Here is an 18677-nt window from a genome sequence, read left to right as displayed (position 1 = left end):
AAAAGAGGAAGCCATTATTGGTTTGAAGAGAAAATTGAACCTAAAGAAAGGTCTAGAGACCTACAAGACTGACTCCAACTAACAATTTGAGCAACCATGGAAAAGCTACCATGCCCTTCCCTGAAAGTGAGATCAACAACTAACTTATCCACCATCATGGAACCCTCATCTAGTACCTGTTGGAAACCAAAGCAAACACCCATAACTAAACACTGAGTGGAACTATAATCCAGATGCAGAGAGAGAGAGACAAGACCAGGTTGCAGAAACACATATAGACAGCTGACCTGAACAAGGAGGAGCTAATGGGTCCCCAGACTGATAGCTGGGAATTCAGCATGGGACTGACTCAGACCCCCTGAATATGGGTCTCAGCTAAAAGGACTGAGCAGTCTAAGGGACCTCAGACAGTGGAACCAGGATGTATTCCTGGTGCACAAAAGGACCTTGCAGACAAATCCTCCATGGAGGGATACTCCCTTAACCTAGAAACAGGAGAGAAGTCCTAGTCCCTACTTCAAATGACTTGACAGATTTACATGATCCCACCTGGATAGCATAGCCCTACATGTGGAATGGGGGTAGGGGGGTGGGAGGGGAGAGTGGTCAGGGTTCATGTGAGGGAGGAGAAAGGGTAAGAGAGGGAGGGAAGGAGGGAGGGAGAGAGAGAAAGGGAATTGAGATCGACATGTAAAATAAAAAAAAAATAATTTAAATAAATAAATAAAAAAGAACCCCACAAATTTTATTCCAAAACCAACATATCTGTTACCCATTCAAACCCATTATCTCTCTCACACACACATACACATACACATGCACACACACACACACACACACGCACGCATGCACATACACACATGCACACATGCATGCACGCACACACACATAACATGTTTTTTAAAAATAAATCTGTCTTTACAATAAGTGCCATCTCTAGATAATTCCTTTAGGATAGAATACTTCATGTTTAGTGCCAAATGGATAGAAACTGGATCATGGAAGAAGTAGGAATGTTAAAAACTATATAATACATAGTAGAACAAGCTATAAGATGCAGATGATTGCTGATTATTCTATTTCATTATATCTCCACTAGACAGATGTAAACACCTGAAGTATTTTCGTTTCTCCTCTTCTATTAAGCATCTTAATATTGACATTGTTAAAACATGTCGACAAAAAGAGCACACATCAAGGGTACACATTCTACTCTTGCTCTTGATATCAGGAGGCTGAAATATGAGACTTATGAGTTCAAAGGTAGCCCTGATTAATTACTGACATCAAAGCCAGAATGGATAACAAACAATAACATCTGAAGGGAATTTGTGAAAATATAAAAAAATAAAATAAAACCAGGACCAAGAAACTGCCACCCTTTAAAAGATACCTTTATATGAAAATTATGATAACATTGCCTATTATTTAAGTAAACAATGGCCACTTAAAAAATGGGCAACCCATTCTATACATTTCAGGAAAAAAAAAGCCTATCACCAAGTGCAGGCACAACAGAAGATGAACAGAAGTCAAGGAAGGAATATATGAACCAGTAAATATACTGAAGGAATATATGAACCAGAAAATAAACTTCAGTAAATGGAATTGCCACATATGTAGGACACTTCAATACCTAGAACAAAACTTTTAAAATACAAACCATAATACTGTGATCTCAACCATCATACTTGAATATGGTAAACAATTTACTTACCTCAAGTCTATAATGACTGATGAAACAGAATTTATTCATTGAAACTGAAGTCAACTATGATTATGTAAAATCTTTACCATATTATTTACATGAACAGGATTCTTCTCATCCTTCCCTATTTCCTAATGTCAAGATGACATACACAGGTTTAAAATATCATAGGGCTGAAGATATGGGCAAGCAGTTAAAAGTTCATTCACAGGATCATGGTTGCATCTTTGACAACTTCCTATAATTCATACTATAGAGGATTCAATGGTCTAAAATATTGAGAGGGATAAAGTCAGGGCCAAGCCGTCCCTGCCCAGAATCCAGGTGAGGTTTTTGACAACATTCTGTAATTCATGTTAGAAAGGAATACAGGAAGACTAAAGGGGTTACTGTTCTAAGCACATGCAGATATCTAAAGACACACTGTCATAACAAAATAAAAATTAGCAAAAATTAAAGGTTTTCAAACATGGCTATCTTTCTTTTGTAAGTATTCATTCCTATAACCCAGATGTTGAGGCATATAAAGGCTTACCTTCAGTTTTTCAGTACCATGAACTGCTTCATGTAACAGAAAGCAAGCATGTAGGCTTTTGAAGTCAGAGAAATCAATACTTATCACTTGGTGGTATCATTTGGGATGATTAGTAATCGATGCCCTGTTGGAGAAAATGTGATGGGAGATGTCATTCTGTATATGTTTCTCATACTGGTTAATGAATAAAGCACTGTTGGCCAATAGGAAAGCAAGATAGGCAGGACTAGGAGACAAGGAGGAAAGAAGAAATAGGAAGGAGGAGTGATCATGGAGAGACAGGGGAGACCAGATGCCTACCCCACTCCCCAGTAGGTGAGACCACGTGGAAATATATAGAAATGGGTTCATACTTAAGACAGAGCTAGCCAGTAAGAAACAAGTAACTGAGCAACAGCATTATATCAAATACAGAGTCTCAGTGTCTTAATTGGGGCTGGCGAGGCAGCGGAACAAGACCAGCAGCGGGCAGAAAAACTTTACTCCCTTACAAAAATGTGTCACTGCAGGAAGATTGAGCCTGGTTAGGAATAGAAGATAGGAAAGAGAGAGAGAGAACATAAAAGAGGGAGCCAATATTGGTTTGAAGATAAAATTGAACACAAAGAAAGGTCTAGAGAACTACAAGACTGCTGCCAACTAACAATTTGAGCTTCCGTGGAAAGGCTACCATAAATGCCCTTCCCAGAGAGTGAGATCAACAACTAACTTATCCATGGAGCCCTCAACTAATGCCTGTTGGAAACAGAAGCAAACACCCATACATAAACACTGAGTCGAAGTAGAACCAAGATGCAGATGGAGAGGACAAGACCAGGCAGCAGAAACACATAGAGACAGCTTACCTGAACAAGGAGGAGCTAACGGGTCACCAGACTGATAGCTGGGAAGCCAGCATGGGACTGACTCAGGCCCCCCTGAATATGGGCTTCAGCCAGAAGGACTGAGCAGTCTAAGGGACCTCAGAGAGTGGAGCCAGGATGTATCCCTGTTGCACAAAAGGATTTTGCAAACACATCCCCCATGGAGGGATAACTGCCTTAATCTAGAGACAGGAGAGAAGCCCTAGTCCCTACTTCACATGACCTGTCAGATCTACATGACCCCAACTGGATGGCATTCCCCTACCTATGGAATTGGGGTGGGGGGATGGGAGGGGAGGGTGGTTAGAGTGCATGTGAGAGGGAAAAGAGGGTAAAAGGGAGAGAAGGAGGGAGGGAGAGGGAACTGGGATCGACATGTAAAATAATAAATTAAATTTAAAAAAAAATGCTTTGACTCCAAAATTTAAGTTCAAGGACAAGTTACTGGGGAAAAGGATTTCTATTTTTGTTTCCACAGAAAATGAAAAGATGTGGATTCCTTCCAGACTAATGTGGTTTAATCAAGCCAGACCACCTGAAACAGAGTACCAGGTGATCCTACATTCAAAACAACTGGACAAAGCAGCCTTACAGACTACAGCCAGAATTTCTGAATCTTCTTCGAATCCCCCATGACATCACCCCTTACCAGCAGGAAGTAGTTTGGAAAGAACAAAACCCAAATTCCCAAATATTGTCTATAAATGTTTGTTTTCATTTAAATGGACTTGGTTATATAAAATAAATAAATAAAAACTGTGCCACTGGGGATATGCTTCCATAATTTACATCGGCACAGTATTTCCATTTCCCACACTCTGATTTGTGCTGCAGGTTGAGGATGTGACATCTTAGCATCCTGCTATTGCTGCCATGTCTGACACCTGTTGCCATGGCACTTTTATGGTGATCCTGTATCCCTCTGGAACCAAAAGTCAACTGAAACTCCTTCATAATTTTATCACAACAAAAAAGACAGAAATAAACATCCTTAAAGTTTTGTACCTGAATTAGTTATTTCATGTCATTGAAGAGAAAAACAAAATGGGGTACTTATCATTTAAATTTGTAGGTTTTTGTCCATGAGTTTGAAAGTGCAAACAAAATAAAGATGGGCATTATACTGCTTGAACAGATTGTTGACACTGTCAAATTACTTTCTCTTGCTTTTGTGTAACTGTGTTGGCTATTGATCTTATGAAATCATTTATAGGCAGACTTTCTTCTGTGAGTTTTTTCAGGTTCTCAAAGACTATTGTGATATGAAAAGAATGATTGGATACTAAAAGTTGTACTCTTGTATAAAGACTACCACAAAATGTAAAACCTTACCACACTGACTACATTTATAGTTTCTCTGCTGCATTTTTTTTCTCATAATTTCAAACACTACAATAGTGTAGAAAGACTTTACCACATTACTTTCATAGGGTTTCTCTCCAATATGTGTTATTTTATGCATCTGGAGACTACAGTCCTGTGAAAGGTTTTATCGAATTGATTACATTCAAAGGGCTTCTCTCTAGTATGAGTTCTTTTATGAATTTGGAGGATCGTTGTGAAAAGGTTTTCCTACATTGATTAGATTCATAGGGTTTCTCTGCAGTATGAATTATTTTAAATATTAGAAGACTTATATGCATAGGCTGTACCACATTGATTAGATTGGGTTTCTCTCCAATATGGGTTATTTTATGCATTAGAAGACTCACATGATATGCACAGGCTTAACTACATTGATTACATTCATAGTGTTTCTCTATGGTATGGGTTATTTTATGAATTTGGAGATAAATCTATTGTGAAAAGGCTTTCCCTCATTGATTACATACATATGGTTTCTCTCCAGTGTGGGTTCTTTTATGAATTTGGAGATACTATTTTGAAAATAATTTACCACGCTGATTACATTCATAGAGTTTCTCTCCTGCATGGGTGATTTTTTTGTGTTAGAAGACATATGCATAGGCTTTCTCACATTGATTACATTCATAGGGTTTCTCTCCTGTATGGGTTACTTTATGACAAAGAAAATAACTATGATATGGAAAGGCTTTCCCACATTAATTACATTCATAGGGTTTCTCCCCATGATGTGTTCCTTTATGTGTTTGGAGACTATTGTCCTATGTGAAGGCTTTACCACATTGATTACATTCATAGGGTTTCTCTCTAGTATGGAGTCTTTCATGCCTTTGAAGATGATTGTGATATGCATATGCTTAAAATCTTTGAGAATATTCAGAAGGTTTCTCTTCAGTATAACTTCTTTCATGCCTGCAATGGTAAATGGCATAGTTGAATTTTTTTCAGTTAAAATTTTAACATATCCATTACACTTCTGAATATATCTGTATTAATTATTTTTACAACTCGGTCTGATTGTAAAGAGGAATCAGATCTTAAGGTTTTATCACTATTTACACTCATGTCATTCCCCTTCATTAAGGGTGGTGGTTTTGGATCTTTGACTATACCTGTGATGATTCACATTTATAGCATCTATTTTTCTATATGAGACTCTTCACATATATGAAGACAACTGGAAAAAACTCATAAGTTTTCCTTTAGTGTGAATCATACATTTGTAAAGTGAACCAGAACAAACAGAAATTTATACACATTCCTAGTACACATAGGGATTTTCTGTTGTGTAAGTACTGCATGCTAACTGATTGCACCACTGGAGCACAACACAGGGCTTTTCTGAAGTGTGAGTTTGTTGATATATTTCCAATGAAGCTGGAAAAGCAATTACTTGTAAACTTGTATCACATTCAAGAAATCTATTCAAAGTAGGGGGTGCTACATATCTTCTAATTGTTCTCAGATGGGGCTATGTTACTTCTTTCGATATTCCTATGTTCATATGGTTGTATCTAGAGTGATATATGATATACCTAATAAAGGAAGACTAATAAATAAAGGGTGTCCACATTGCATCCTCAAGATTTAACTGTCCCTCCTCATAGACATGTAGTTTGTAGAATAAAGTTTCTCCACAACAGTTGCCCTTGGCTCTTGACTCTAACTACCCTGCTTCTCACTAAGCAAAATCATCACAAGTATATGACTAACTTTTTTATTATGAACTATTTGCTTATTAGAAGGTTTTGAACATGTATTTATCACTTACACCTTTTGTAATATGAATGGTATGAAATGAAATGGATTGGCAGTTCTATAGCAGAGCTATCCTGAGGCTATGATTGAAATGGTGGTATCTGCCACATCCTTAGCTATCAGGGAAATGCAAATCAAAACAACTTTGAGATACCATCTTACCCCTGCCAGAATGGCTAAAATTAGAAACTGGTGAGTGATGGCTTATGTTGGAGAGGGTGTGGAGAAAGTGGAACACTCCTCCACTCATACAGCCATTTTGGAGATCAGTATGGCGGTTCCTCAGGAAAATGGGAATTAGTTTACCACAGGACCCGGCAATCCCCCTCTTAGGCATATACCCAAAGGATTCACATCCATGCAGCAAAGACATCTGTTCAACTATGTTCATAGCAGCACTATTTGTAATAGCAAGAACCTGGAAGCAACCTAGATGTCCCTCAATTGAAGAATGGATAATGAAGATGTGGCACATCTACACAATGGAATACTACTCTGCAGAAAAAAATAATGGTATCTTGAAATTCGCAGGCAAGTGGATGGCACTTGAAGAAACCATCCTGAATGAGGTAACCCAGTCACAAAAAGAGGAACATAGTATGTACTCACTCATATATGGATTTTAGACCTAGATCAAAGGATCACCAGCCTATAATTCACACCACCAGAGGAACTAGGATACAAGGTGTATTCTAAGAGATTCATATAAAGTCCCTCACAGAACTGGTAATGGATAAGTCCCCCAGAGCTAAGGGGAAGTGGGGGGGGCAGCAAATGGAGAGAGAAGTAGGAGAAAACGAGGGGGAGGAAAGGAAAACATGTGGGACCAGGAAGATTGAGCCTGGTTAGGAATAGAAGACAGGAAAGAGAGAAACAGAGAGAGAGAGAGAGAGAGAGAGAGAGAGAGAGAGAGAGAGAGAGAACATAAAATAGGGAGCCAATATTGGTTTGAAGATAAAATTGAACACAAAGAAAGGTCTTGAGAACTACAAGACTGCTGCCAACTAACAATTTGAGCTTCCATGGAAAGGCTACCATAAATGCCCTTCCCAGAGAGTGAGATCAACAACTAACTTATCCATGGAGCCCTCAACTAATGCCTGTTGGAAACAGAAGCAAACACCCATACATAAACACTGAGTCAAAGTAGAACCCAGATGCAGATGGAGAGGACAAGACCAGGCAGCAGAAACACATACAGACAGCTTACCTGAACAAGGAGGAGCTAACAGCTCACCAGAATGATAGCTAGGAAGCCAGCATGGGACTGACTCAGGCCCCCCTGAATATGGGTCTCAGCCAGAAGGACTGAGCAGTCTAAGGGACCTCAGACAGTGGAGCCAGGATGTATCCCAGGAGCACAAAAGGACTTTGCGAACACATCTCCCATGGAGGGATAACTGCCTTAATCTAGAGACAGGAGAGAAGCCCTAGTCCCTACTTCACATGACCTGTCAGACCTACATGACCCCTACTGGATGACATTCCCCTACATTTGGAATTGGGGTGGGGGGATGGGAGGGTGGTTAGAATGCTTGTGAGAGGGCAGAGAGGGTAAAAGGAGGGAAGGAGGAAGGGAGGGTGGGAGGGAGGGAAGGAGAGGGAACTGGCATCGACATGTAAAATAATAAATTAAATTAAAAAAATGCTTTGACTCCACAATTTAAGTTCAAGGACAAGTTATTGGGAAAAAGGATTTCTATTTTTGTTTCCACAGAAAATGAAAAGATGTGGATTCCTTCCAGACTAATGTGGTTTGATCACGCCAGACCACCTGAAACAGAGTACAAGGTGATCCTACATTCAAAACAGCTGGACAAAACAGCCTTACAGACTACAGCTAGGATATCTGAATCTTCTTCGAATCCCCCAAGACAGCGCCCCTTACCAGCAGGAAGCAGTTTGGAAAGAACGACGCCCAAATTCCCAAATATTGTGTATAAATGTTTGTTTTCATTTAATTGGACTTTCTTATATAAAATTAAATAAAAAAAAAGAAAAAAAGAGCAAAAAAAAAAAGAAATGGCGATATCTGGTAAGGCATTGTTTCCTTGTCTCCTCTCTTAAAATAATGCCTTGCAAACACAACTCACCTAATTGACACTGAGGTATATGGTTTTGTGATAATTTAATAATAATCAATGCACTTTAATTACCCTGTTGCCTTCTTTAAAACTTACAGATACCTTACAATTTCTTCTGAGGCATATTTGTATTAGCTTGCACATTAAAATTACCTTCTTTATAGCCTAAAATATAGTACCAAAAAAGTCTGCTATTATTGGAAATTGTGCAAAATTTAAGTTATTATCTTCAGTGATTCTTAGAACCATGCCTCATTTATTCACACCATCTTTCCTTAGTTTCAGTTGTAATTACAGAACAGCATCAATAACTAAGAAACAGTTGCCCCCTTATTTTAAAATCTGAAGGAAAATTCATAGACTTACCTATAACAGTGAGGTTCCTGTAGGTCTCCAGCATCACATCTTTGTAGAGATTCTTCTGGGAAGCATCCAGCAGAGCCCACTATTCCCCAGTGAAGTCAACATGCACATCGTCATAGGTCACTGCATTCTAAAATATACCATAAATGCATAAAACGAAAGTGATACTGACAAAATGGTAAATGTATACTTCTATGAAAATATAATGATATAATTCTCATGCTTCCCACATTTATTCCATGACACAGACATTCTAATATAATCACCAAGTCACTTAAGAAGAAAACTGAATAGAAAGGAGGGTCACAGCTGTCACTTTGAATGTGATAATGCCATGTTAAAGAAATGCCTATTAACAGACATAGAGAAGCAAACAGATCAATAGTACTCAGTACACATCTGAGAAATTGCATGAACCGTTATTAACTACAAGAAATATGGGCAAACTGGGTATATTAGCTCTTGCCTTTAATTGGTTCGGGAAACATGGAAAACTGTGGTCCCTGATGAATCAAGAATTTATAGTTCGCATTGTATTTTTGGAAGCCTCATTCAAGTTATTCTGAGCATATGTTAATCAACTTGCTCAAGTGTAAATACTGAGAAACCTAAAATGTCCTGGGCATAGGGAAAGCACTTAAGTTCACTGAAAGCACTTAAGTTCACTGAGGCTGGACACCCTTGCAGCTCTGAAAAGCTAAGTTCATTATTAAAAGTGTATCTGAGTCTTCTTTCCACAGACCCGAGTGAACTCACACAACGACCTCAATATCCAAGAGAGAATACGATCATACCATATGGAATAAACCTACTGTGCATGATTCCAACAGACACATATGTGTAAACTGTGATAGAAAAAACTTCTTCAGGAATTGTTTCATCTCCATTATGACATCTCAGGTCAGGAATATTGTATTGTATTCCAGACTCTTGGTTTGGCCCTACATCATCACCATTTCATCCAAATCAGAGGGTTTATATATATTGGTCATACACCAGAGATGGATGGCTCTAGAGACTCAACAGACTTCCAGATGCTTTATATTTATCACGTATTTGTTCATAATGTTAACATACAAAAAAACTGAGAAACAACATTGGATACTAATTATGAACATTACTGAACTCTCAGTTCTTTGCATTAATAAAAGAAGAAAAACCTCTCCCATAGCCAAGAACCACATTCTCCTACTTGACAATGACCAGGTTAGGATGATGCTATACAAAGAATGGCTTAGCTCAGAGTCCTACAGCTCTAACCCTACTATGACTCCCTTAACAACAATTTTGTTTAGAAGTGATTGCATTTCCTTTTATTTCTGAATGTGTTTTCAACTTGGTGCATACCAAACCTAGAGAAAATATAAATATCCTGTGATCTATATTGGTACAACCATTTTGCTTAATAATTGTATGTTTTAGTGCCTAAAATTTCTTTTCATGCATTTATTATTAATTTGAATATATATTATATGTTTTCTCCTTTTCTTGTTGTGGCCCAAAGTTGAAAATTGCTATGAAATTGTTACTAAGTCTTATACATGCTTGAGGCACTGTGTATGCCTCAAGGACTAGGGGACCTTCCCCCAATAAAACTTCACATAAGCTCAGTCTGCAGAAAATGTTTTTCTCTCACCTGCCATGGTTTGGACCCACCTGTCAAGGTACCTCTCACACAGTATTATAACTTTGGTGCCTTTTCATTTTTTTTTAATTTTTATTAATTTTTTTTCATTTATTTTACAGATTGACCAGTTTCCCCTCCCTCCTCTTTTCCTATTCTCTCCCCTCACCTCTCATCTAGCCCCCATCTACTCCTCCTTCAACTCCTTAAAGAAAGGGGCAGGTCTCCTATGGGAGTCAACAAAGCATGGCATCAAGTTGAGGCAGGACCAAGCTCCTCCCCCTACATCAAGGCTAGAGGAGATAAACCAGCATGGTTCCTAATCCTACTGCATGGAGCCCCTCACAAACAGACCAAGCTACACAACTGGCAAACACATGCAGAAGGCCTAGGTCAGTCCTATGCAGGCTCCCTAGTTCTCAGTCCAGAGTCCATGAGCTACCACGAGCTAAGGTCAACTGTCTCCTTGGGTTCCCCTGTTGTGACCTTGATTCTCCTGGCTCCTCCTCCATGTCTTCAACAGGACTCCCAGAGATAAACCCAGTACTTGGCTGTTGATCTCCGCATCTATTTTCATCAGATACTGAATGAAGGCTCTATGATGACAACTAGGGTGGCCAACAATCTGATTATATAGGAGATGGTTAGTTCAGGGTACATGTACACTATTGCTAGTAGTCTTAGCTGGGGTAATCCTTGTGGATTTCTTGGGAGTTTCCCTGGCAACAGGTTCCTCCCTAACCCCAAAATGCACCCCATCAAGATACCACTTTAATTACTGTGCCCTTCTTGTACCCCCAACCCAGCCAACCAGATCATTCTTGTTCCCATCTTTCCCACCCAGCCCCACTCCCCCCCCCCAGTTTACCCAGGAGATCTCCTTTACTAAACCCAGCAAAACGTTTGATCACCATAGAAAGAGAAAACAAGGTATTTCATGACAAAACCAGATTTAAACAGTACCTATCCACAAATCCAGCCCTACAGAAAGTACTAGGAGAACTTCCAAACCAAAGAAGTTAGCTGCACCTATAAAAACACAGGCAATAGATAACCTAATATCCGCAAAACACAAAGGAAACACACACACACACACAAAAAAAAAAAACACCACTACATACACTACCACACACACTATGTCACCACCACCACCAAAACCAAAACCCAGCAAGAATTAACAATCACTTGTGATCAATATCTCTTAATATCAATTCACCAATAAAAAGACACAGGTGAACAGAACGGATATAAAAACAAGATCCATCCCTCTACTACATACAAGAAACACATGTGTACTTGCAAGAGAAACATCTCAAAATAAAGAGTCAGAAAAAAGATTTTCCAACCAAATGGGCCTGAGAAGCAAGCCAGTGTAGCTACCCTAATATCTAACAAAATAAGATTCAAACTAAAACTAATCAAAAGAGTTAGAGACAGACATTTGATATTCAAATAAAAAATCCATCAAGATGAAGTCTCAATTCTTAACATTAGTGCCTCAAATGTAAGGGCACACACATTTGTAAAAGAAACATCACTAAAGATTAAATCCCATGTCAAACTCTACACATTAATAGTGGGAAACTTCAACATACCACTCTCACCAGCAGACAGGTCTGCTAGACAGAAACTTAACAGAGAATTAAGGGAAATAATAGATGGCATGACTCAAATGGATTTAACACATATCTACAGAAAATTTCACCAAAAAATAAAGGAATATACCTTCTCAGCACATCATGGTGCCTTCTCTAAAATTTACCACATACTCAGCCACAAAACAAATCTCAGCTGATACCAAAAAATTGGAATAACAACACTAATCTCACCAGATCACAACATAAACTACAGAAACCCTACGAATTCATAGAAAATGAACAACTCTCAACTGGATCAAGGAAGAAATAAAAGTAGAAATTACTTCCTAAAATTCAGTGAAAATGAATCCATAGCATATTAAAACTTAAGGAACACTATGAAAGCAGTGCTAAGAAGAAAGTTCATAGCAATAAGTGCTTTACATCATAAAGAATTTGGAGAAATCTCACACTAGTAACTTAACAGCACACCTAATAGTTCTAGAAGAAAAAAGGAACAAACTTTCCCAGGAAGAATAGACAGCAGAAAATAATAAAACTCCAAGCTTAAATCAGTATATTAGAAACTAAGAACAATACCAAAAATCAATTATAACAACAAGATCAAAACCAACTAAAAGACTGAGAGGGAATATCCAGATTAACAAAATCAGAAATAAAAAGGGAGACATAACAACAGACACTGAGGAAATCCAGGCAATCTTTAGGTTGTACTTCAAAAACCTGTACTCCAAAAATTTGGAAAATCTAAAAGAAATGAACAATTATTTTGATAGGTATCACATACCAATATTAATTCAAGACCAGATAAACAATTTAAATATACCTATAATCCCTAAGAAAATATAAAGTCATTAAAAGTCTCCTAAACAAAAAAGGTCATAGACAAAAGATTTCAGTGCAGAATTCTACCAGAATTACACAGAAGAGCTAATAGCAATAACCCTCAAATTGTTCTACACAATAGAAGCAGAAAGAATATTACCAAATTCTTTTTCTGATGCTACAATTACAATGACACCCAAACCACACAAAAACTCAACTGTGGAAAGAGAATTACAGACCAATCTCCCTTGTGAACATTAATGAAAAAATACAAAATTAAATTACTGGCATACGAAATCCAAAAACACATGAAAAAAATCATCCACCCTGAAAAAGTAGGCTTCATCCTAAAGATGTGGGGATGGTTCAACATAGGAAAAAATTTTTTTGCTGTTGTTTTTTGAGACAGGGTTTCTATGTGGCTTTGGAGGTTTTCCTGGAACTAGTTCATGTAGACAAAGCTGGTCTTGAACACACGGAGATCCTATTGCCTCTGCTTAGTCATGAATCCCCCTACACCCAAGGCTGTATCTGATAACCAGAACTCAGTGATATCACTCACTTCAGATTACCAGACACAGTTCTAGAACCACATGACACCCATATGGCACTATATAAACAGAGACCAAAGCTATACTATAGACATGTGAAGAGACATCACCCTGATCAGCCCTGGGAATAGAGCATCTCCCCCAGGATCTTGTCTCATGAATCAGAGACATCTGTTAGAGACTGGACCTAAACATCAGCTAAGATACATTGCAGAGATGAGCATCCCTGGCAGGATGGGCTTAGGACTATAATTGGGAATTCAGATTGTGAACCTTGTGTCATAACCCTTGGCATACTAAAATGTTATACTAACTATGCGATTCTACCTTCTAACTCAAAAAAGTTAGGATCAATTTCCTATGACTGATAATTGCCTTAAGTCTGCATCAGAATGAGGATAGAAAAACTTTCCCAAACCAAATGCAAGAGAACAGATTTTTAAAGAAACAATATGATTTCTATTATACACCTAAAACAACTTGTTTTGCTATAATTGATTTATGAGTAAAAAAAAAAAAACTTTTGAAAATAAATTTATCCCTGTTTTGTTTGTGTATGTTTGGGAGAATGTCTTCCATTTGTGTACCAGAAAAAAAGACTTGTCAGACCCCCTGAACCTGGAGTAGCAGGTAATTATGAGCCTCTTAATTTGTGTGCTGAGATCAGAACACAAGCCATCACCAAGAAGAATATGTGCTGAGCTACCTGCCAAGTATAATAATACTTTTTCATCAAGTAATCTAAAAGTCTTACACAGATTAACAGCACATAAATAAATAAAGTACATAAATGATCCTAGGGAACATGATGCATCAATTAAGACATTGTTTATCGTAAATTTGAACCATAAATTGAATACAATCCAAAGACAATGCCCAACAATTTATAAGAGAAAAGCTGATTCCAAAGCTACATACAGAGTGGAAACACTCAGACTACTCAGTGTAAATATTTTAAAAAGTACACACATTGATACAATGACTTCCGTATTTGTCATAAAAGCTACAATAATCAAGAATGTGTACAATATTTGTGAAAGAATAGAGAGGATGGAGAGAAAAAGGCAAGAACAAAAGCAGGAAAATCAACTTTTAACCAAAAGACCAAAGGAAACTCAGCCAAACAGAGCTACCCATGATTCCATATGTACAAAATTAAATAAACACAGATTTTACAACTCCAACAAAATTAATTAAAAGTGATCCTTAAACGGTTAATTTTCAGACCCTCCAGCTACTGTTAATCCTTCCAGAGAGGCCCCATACTCTAGAGCCCTCCCAGCAAATGGAAGGTATCTCCAGAGCCTTCTATAGCTCTATAGCCCCTCGTGCACCCTTGTAGTTTCAGGCAAATCCAGCCCTAATGATGTCCAATCAAAAAATAATATGAAGAATAATTTAACGTCTGCTTCCTGCCACATGAATTATGTCACAAGATGAGGCATCTCCCCTATTCACCTGCTAACCTAAAATACCTCTACAGCTCAGAAACTTCATTTGTGCCCTGGAACTGAACTTCACTGAATCACACCATGGTGGCTGCATTGCTGAAGGATGCCAATCACCTCCTTTCTATCCGTTTATAAACTACCAGTAACATTTGTAAGACAACCCTGAAAGTGGAATGTAATATTCAGAACTTCTAGAACCAGACCTTCAGTTTTCCAATCTGTCTTCCCATTCCACAACAAAAGCAATGCCTGTGTGTACACACTGGACAGTGATACTACAAGCTCATAGAATCCCATGCCAGGATGTCAGAGCCTTCCCTACCCCAGGGAATCCACATTCAACAAAGTGTCAGAAGCCAAGAGTCACTGCCCAGGTCAATACAGGGACCAACAGAACTTTAATCTGGCTCATGGTCCACGCCATTCCAAGCAATTCAGATTCTGATATCTCAGCCAACCTGGTCTGGGGAAAGAGGCTCCCCACACTCACCATGGCATGGATCATGGTCTTCCTTACAGCTCTCCATAGCAGAACAAGAGGAGAATCCTGGAAAGGATCTGTAAGCTACCTCTCACTGGTGCTCATGATGGCTTAAGCCTTCCCAAAGTTCATCATTAATTAATGACTCTTTTGGGCTTCAGGACATTAGCAGTTACCATCCTGGTTGACCAGAGATCAAGTGACTCAGACCACACAGGCATTCCCAGCTTTGTCCTTCCACACCACAGTCAGACAGGGTCCTAATCTGGGAAATCACAGTGTAGTAAAATCCTCCAATCTCCCAGAGCACTTCCTGTTCCTTTTCCAAGGCACAGGGTCCTATGTCTGTACATTCAATTACACACTCAAAGTCCAGCATAACCAACCCCTTGCTTCATCGCTGGAAGGTTCTGAACCCAAACACAGGTCACATTCAAACAGTATCTGTTGTTAAGCAAAAAGAGTCCATGGATGAGAATGGAAAGAAGGGGCTATGGGAGGCCTTGGAGGCAGGAAAAAGATAGTGGAAATTATGTAAATTATAACAGACTTTATAAGCATGTGCTCCAGGGACTAGGGATTTGTATTACAGTACTATTCACACTTAAATCTGGAAAACACAATCATGTTAGGCAGGGCAACACGAGTTTATTCAATTATTCTATTTAGGTTGAAATGATGTAACTACAGTAATTTGGTTCCCTGATAAGTTCTGTTCATTGTCTAGAACTGACTCCACATTGCTAATGTCAATTACTGTCACTTCGGGAAATCTTTCTTCTTCTTGCTTCTCCCTTTCTATGCTGTGACTATACCTGCTTTACAGTAGGTGAATTAAATTCTTACACAGGTTCCCACTTCATTTGTAAATTCACAATAAAATCTAGAGAACTTAGAGGATATACATTTACTGGTTATTTTTCCTTCCCAGGTACCAGTCAAGGCCCAGCATGGAAGGAGTTGCAGGACTATCTTTCCAGCACTGGCAAGCTTATCATTGGGGTATTTGAGATACAACCCTCTGGTACCTAAATTCCATTTTGTGTGACTTCATGTCTCCTAAGAAGTGGTAAATCCTTATGCCATCAATTCTACTCCTCTACATCACAGTTTAGCTAGGGCACACTACACTGGAGATTGTAGCACTAGTTCTAAGTGGTCTTAATAATAAAAACCTGGAGTCAGATATAGGGGTTGATGGTGAAAGATCAGAGAAGCTGAGCACCCAGCCCCTAGTTCTTACCTCTACTGAATCCTCAAACCAAAGGGGCTATCCTTTCCCTATGAATCTTCAGACAGAACACTATGAGCTTCTGTCTTCTCCCGCCTTATATTCCTCTCTCCACCAAGCAATTTTACTCCTGTCTCCACCTCCAAAGTACTGGGATAAAGGTTTGAGCCACCACCACCTGGTTCTGTTTCTCTTTTAGACTAGATCCATCTGGTGTAGCCAGGATGGCCTTGAACTCACAGAGATCCACCTGCTTCTGCCTCCCAGGGGTTGGGATTAAAGGTGTACACCACCATTGCCTGGCCTCTATGGATAACTACTGCATAGATACACACTCTGATCTTCAGGAAATTTTTTGTTTCTTATGTTTTTGTATTGTTTGATTTTTCTAGACAGGGTTTCTCTGTATAGCTTTGAAACCTGACCTATAACTTGCCATGCGGTGATTAAAGGCATGCTCCACCTTTGAAGCACAAACAAAATACCACCACACTTGGATATTTCTAAACACAGTTCCATTTCGAACCCTCTGTACAGACACAGCCCCAGGAGTGAAGTTATTCAAGGCTGGGCCAAGCAGGATAAGGCAGGAATGTGGTGAACTCTCTATGGCCACTGGTTCCCACACAGCCAAGGGAGAACCAAACACACAGGCTTCCAAGCCTCAGGTGGATACTCCACCTAGTTAGGAGACAGCCCCCCTCACTCACCATGGCCAGCCAGCCAGCCATTCACCCCCACATGGGGGCAATGGCTGCTCGCTCACCTTGACCCACCGCTCCTCCCTGTCTGTGAAGAGCAGCACCTCGATCACCATGGTGAAGCTGCTGAGCTGACCAGAGCTCTCCCCAGAATCAAAGGCACAGCACATGAGACAACTTTTTACTTCCTCAGGTGAAGCACTGAGCTGAAAGCCTGGCTCCCATTTGACTGGTGGATCCACTAGAGGCTCTGATTGGCTAGTGAAGCTTGAGTGACAGGACCAGGTGAGTAGAAGGGGTGAGCCCTCACCTGGATTCATCTCAGTTCAGACTCCACCCTTAATAAAGCCTGCCATTTAACCTAGAGAAGCCTAGTCCCTACTTCAAATGACTTGACTGATTTAAATGAACCCTTCTGGATTGTATCGCCCTACATGTGGAGTGGGGGTGGGAAGAGAGGGGAGGGTGGTCCGGGTGCATGGCTAGGGAGAGGGAAAGAGGAAGGGAGGGAGGGAAATAGAGAGAACTGGGATCAATGTGTTTAAAAAAAAAAAAAAAAAAAAAAAAAAAGCCTGCCATTTGAGGCTCCACCCCTGGGGGCGCTAAAAGCCCCCACTTCTGGATATACCTTCTGATTCCTGATTTCCTGTTCCCATTGGGCCACCCAGGAATTGCTTTGCTCAGATTAAACATGGATTTATTAATTCAGTCTGATTAAATTGTTGCATTACCAACCGTGGGTTTCCATTAACCTTTCCACTAACTGGGATTTTAAAACATAATAGGGAGGCTTTGCTCTTGGCTTTCTACAGCCACTTTTGGGACCTTCTCATCATCTCCAAAGCTGTGGTACCAGAAAGACATGATGGCAGGGTCTGGGCAAGCAGATCATAAGCAAGGAGCTGAGCAGGTGGAAAAGGGAACAGGGCATGTGGCACCTGACAGCTCTCTGACTCCTCAGGCCAGCGGAGCTGCACAGAAGGCGCTGCAAGTCCCAGCTCAGGATGTGCACACAGGGAGGGAGGCTCTGAACTACAGTCCCTGGCATTCACCCGGTTAGAGCCCAGTGACACCACCTAAACCACACCCAGGATGGTGACAGGTGCCGGTGCTGGCCTGTGCTCACAAATATAGCTATAAATCTGACAATTCAGCTATGAGAACATGAGCCCACCTAAAGTTCCCATCCACAGCCGAAGATCAGTAGACATAGGCAGACAATCCCAAATGCCTCCAGGTGCACCTGGCCACAATTTTCACCTGACCCCCACCCAGAGACACCGCTCCTGCTAGATTGAAATGAGTGGGGCTTCTTCTCTGACCCAGCACATAGTTCCTGTTGCTCCCTAGACTTCTTGACCTCTCCATTTCATTCATTTCAAAAGTCCAGCCCCCAAGGTCCAGAAGAGGTATTTCCCTTGTGTTGTGATTCCTGATTGATTTTCCCACTTCCCTCTACCAGCCACCCAAACTCTGCTGTCCTAAAAATCAAATTTCTCTGAAGGTGCCTCCTATCTCCAATTCCTTTCCGCCAGTTCT

At 39.8% G+C, this 18677-nt stretch overlaps 1 pseudogene; it reads right to left on the bottom strand.

Moving 5' to 3' along the window:
* Positions 1–4541: 4541 nt before the first annotated feature.
* Positions 4542–18677, bottom strand: part of LOC127220765 (zinc finger protein 431-like) — a 38933-nt pseudogene continuing 24797 nt past the window's right edge.

This window comes from Phodopus roborovskii, unplaced genomic scaffold, assembly GCF_943737965.1.
Source record: "Phodopus roborovskii unplaced genomic scaffold, PHOROB, whole genome shotgun sequence".
NCBI classification, from domain to species: Eukaryota; Metazoa; Chordata; class Mammalia; order Rodentia; family Cricetidae; genus Phodopus; species Phodopus roborovskii.
The sequence above is the reverse complement of the archived record's forward strand: the minus strand, read 5'-3'. Positions and strand labels throughout refer to the sequence as shown.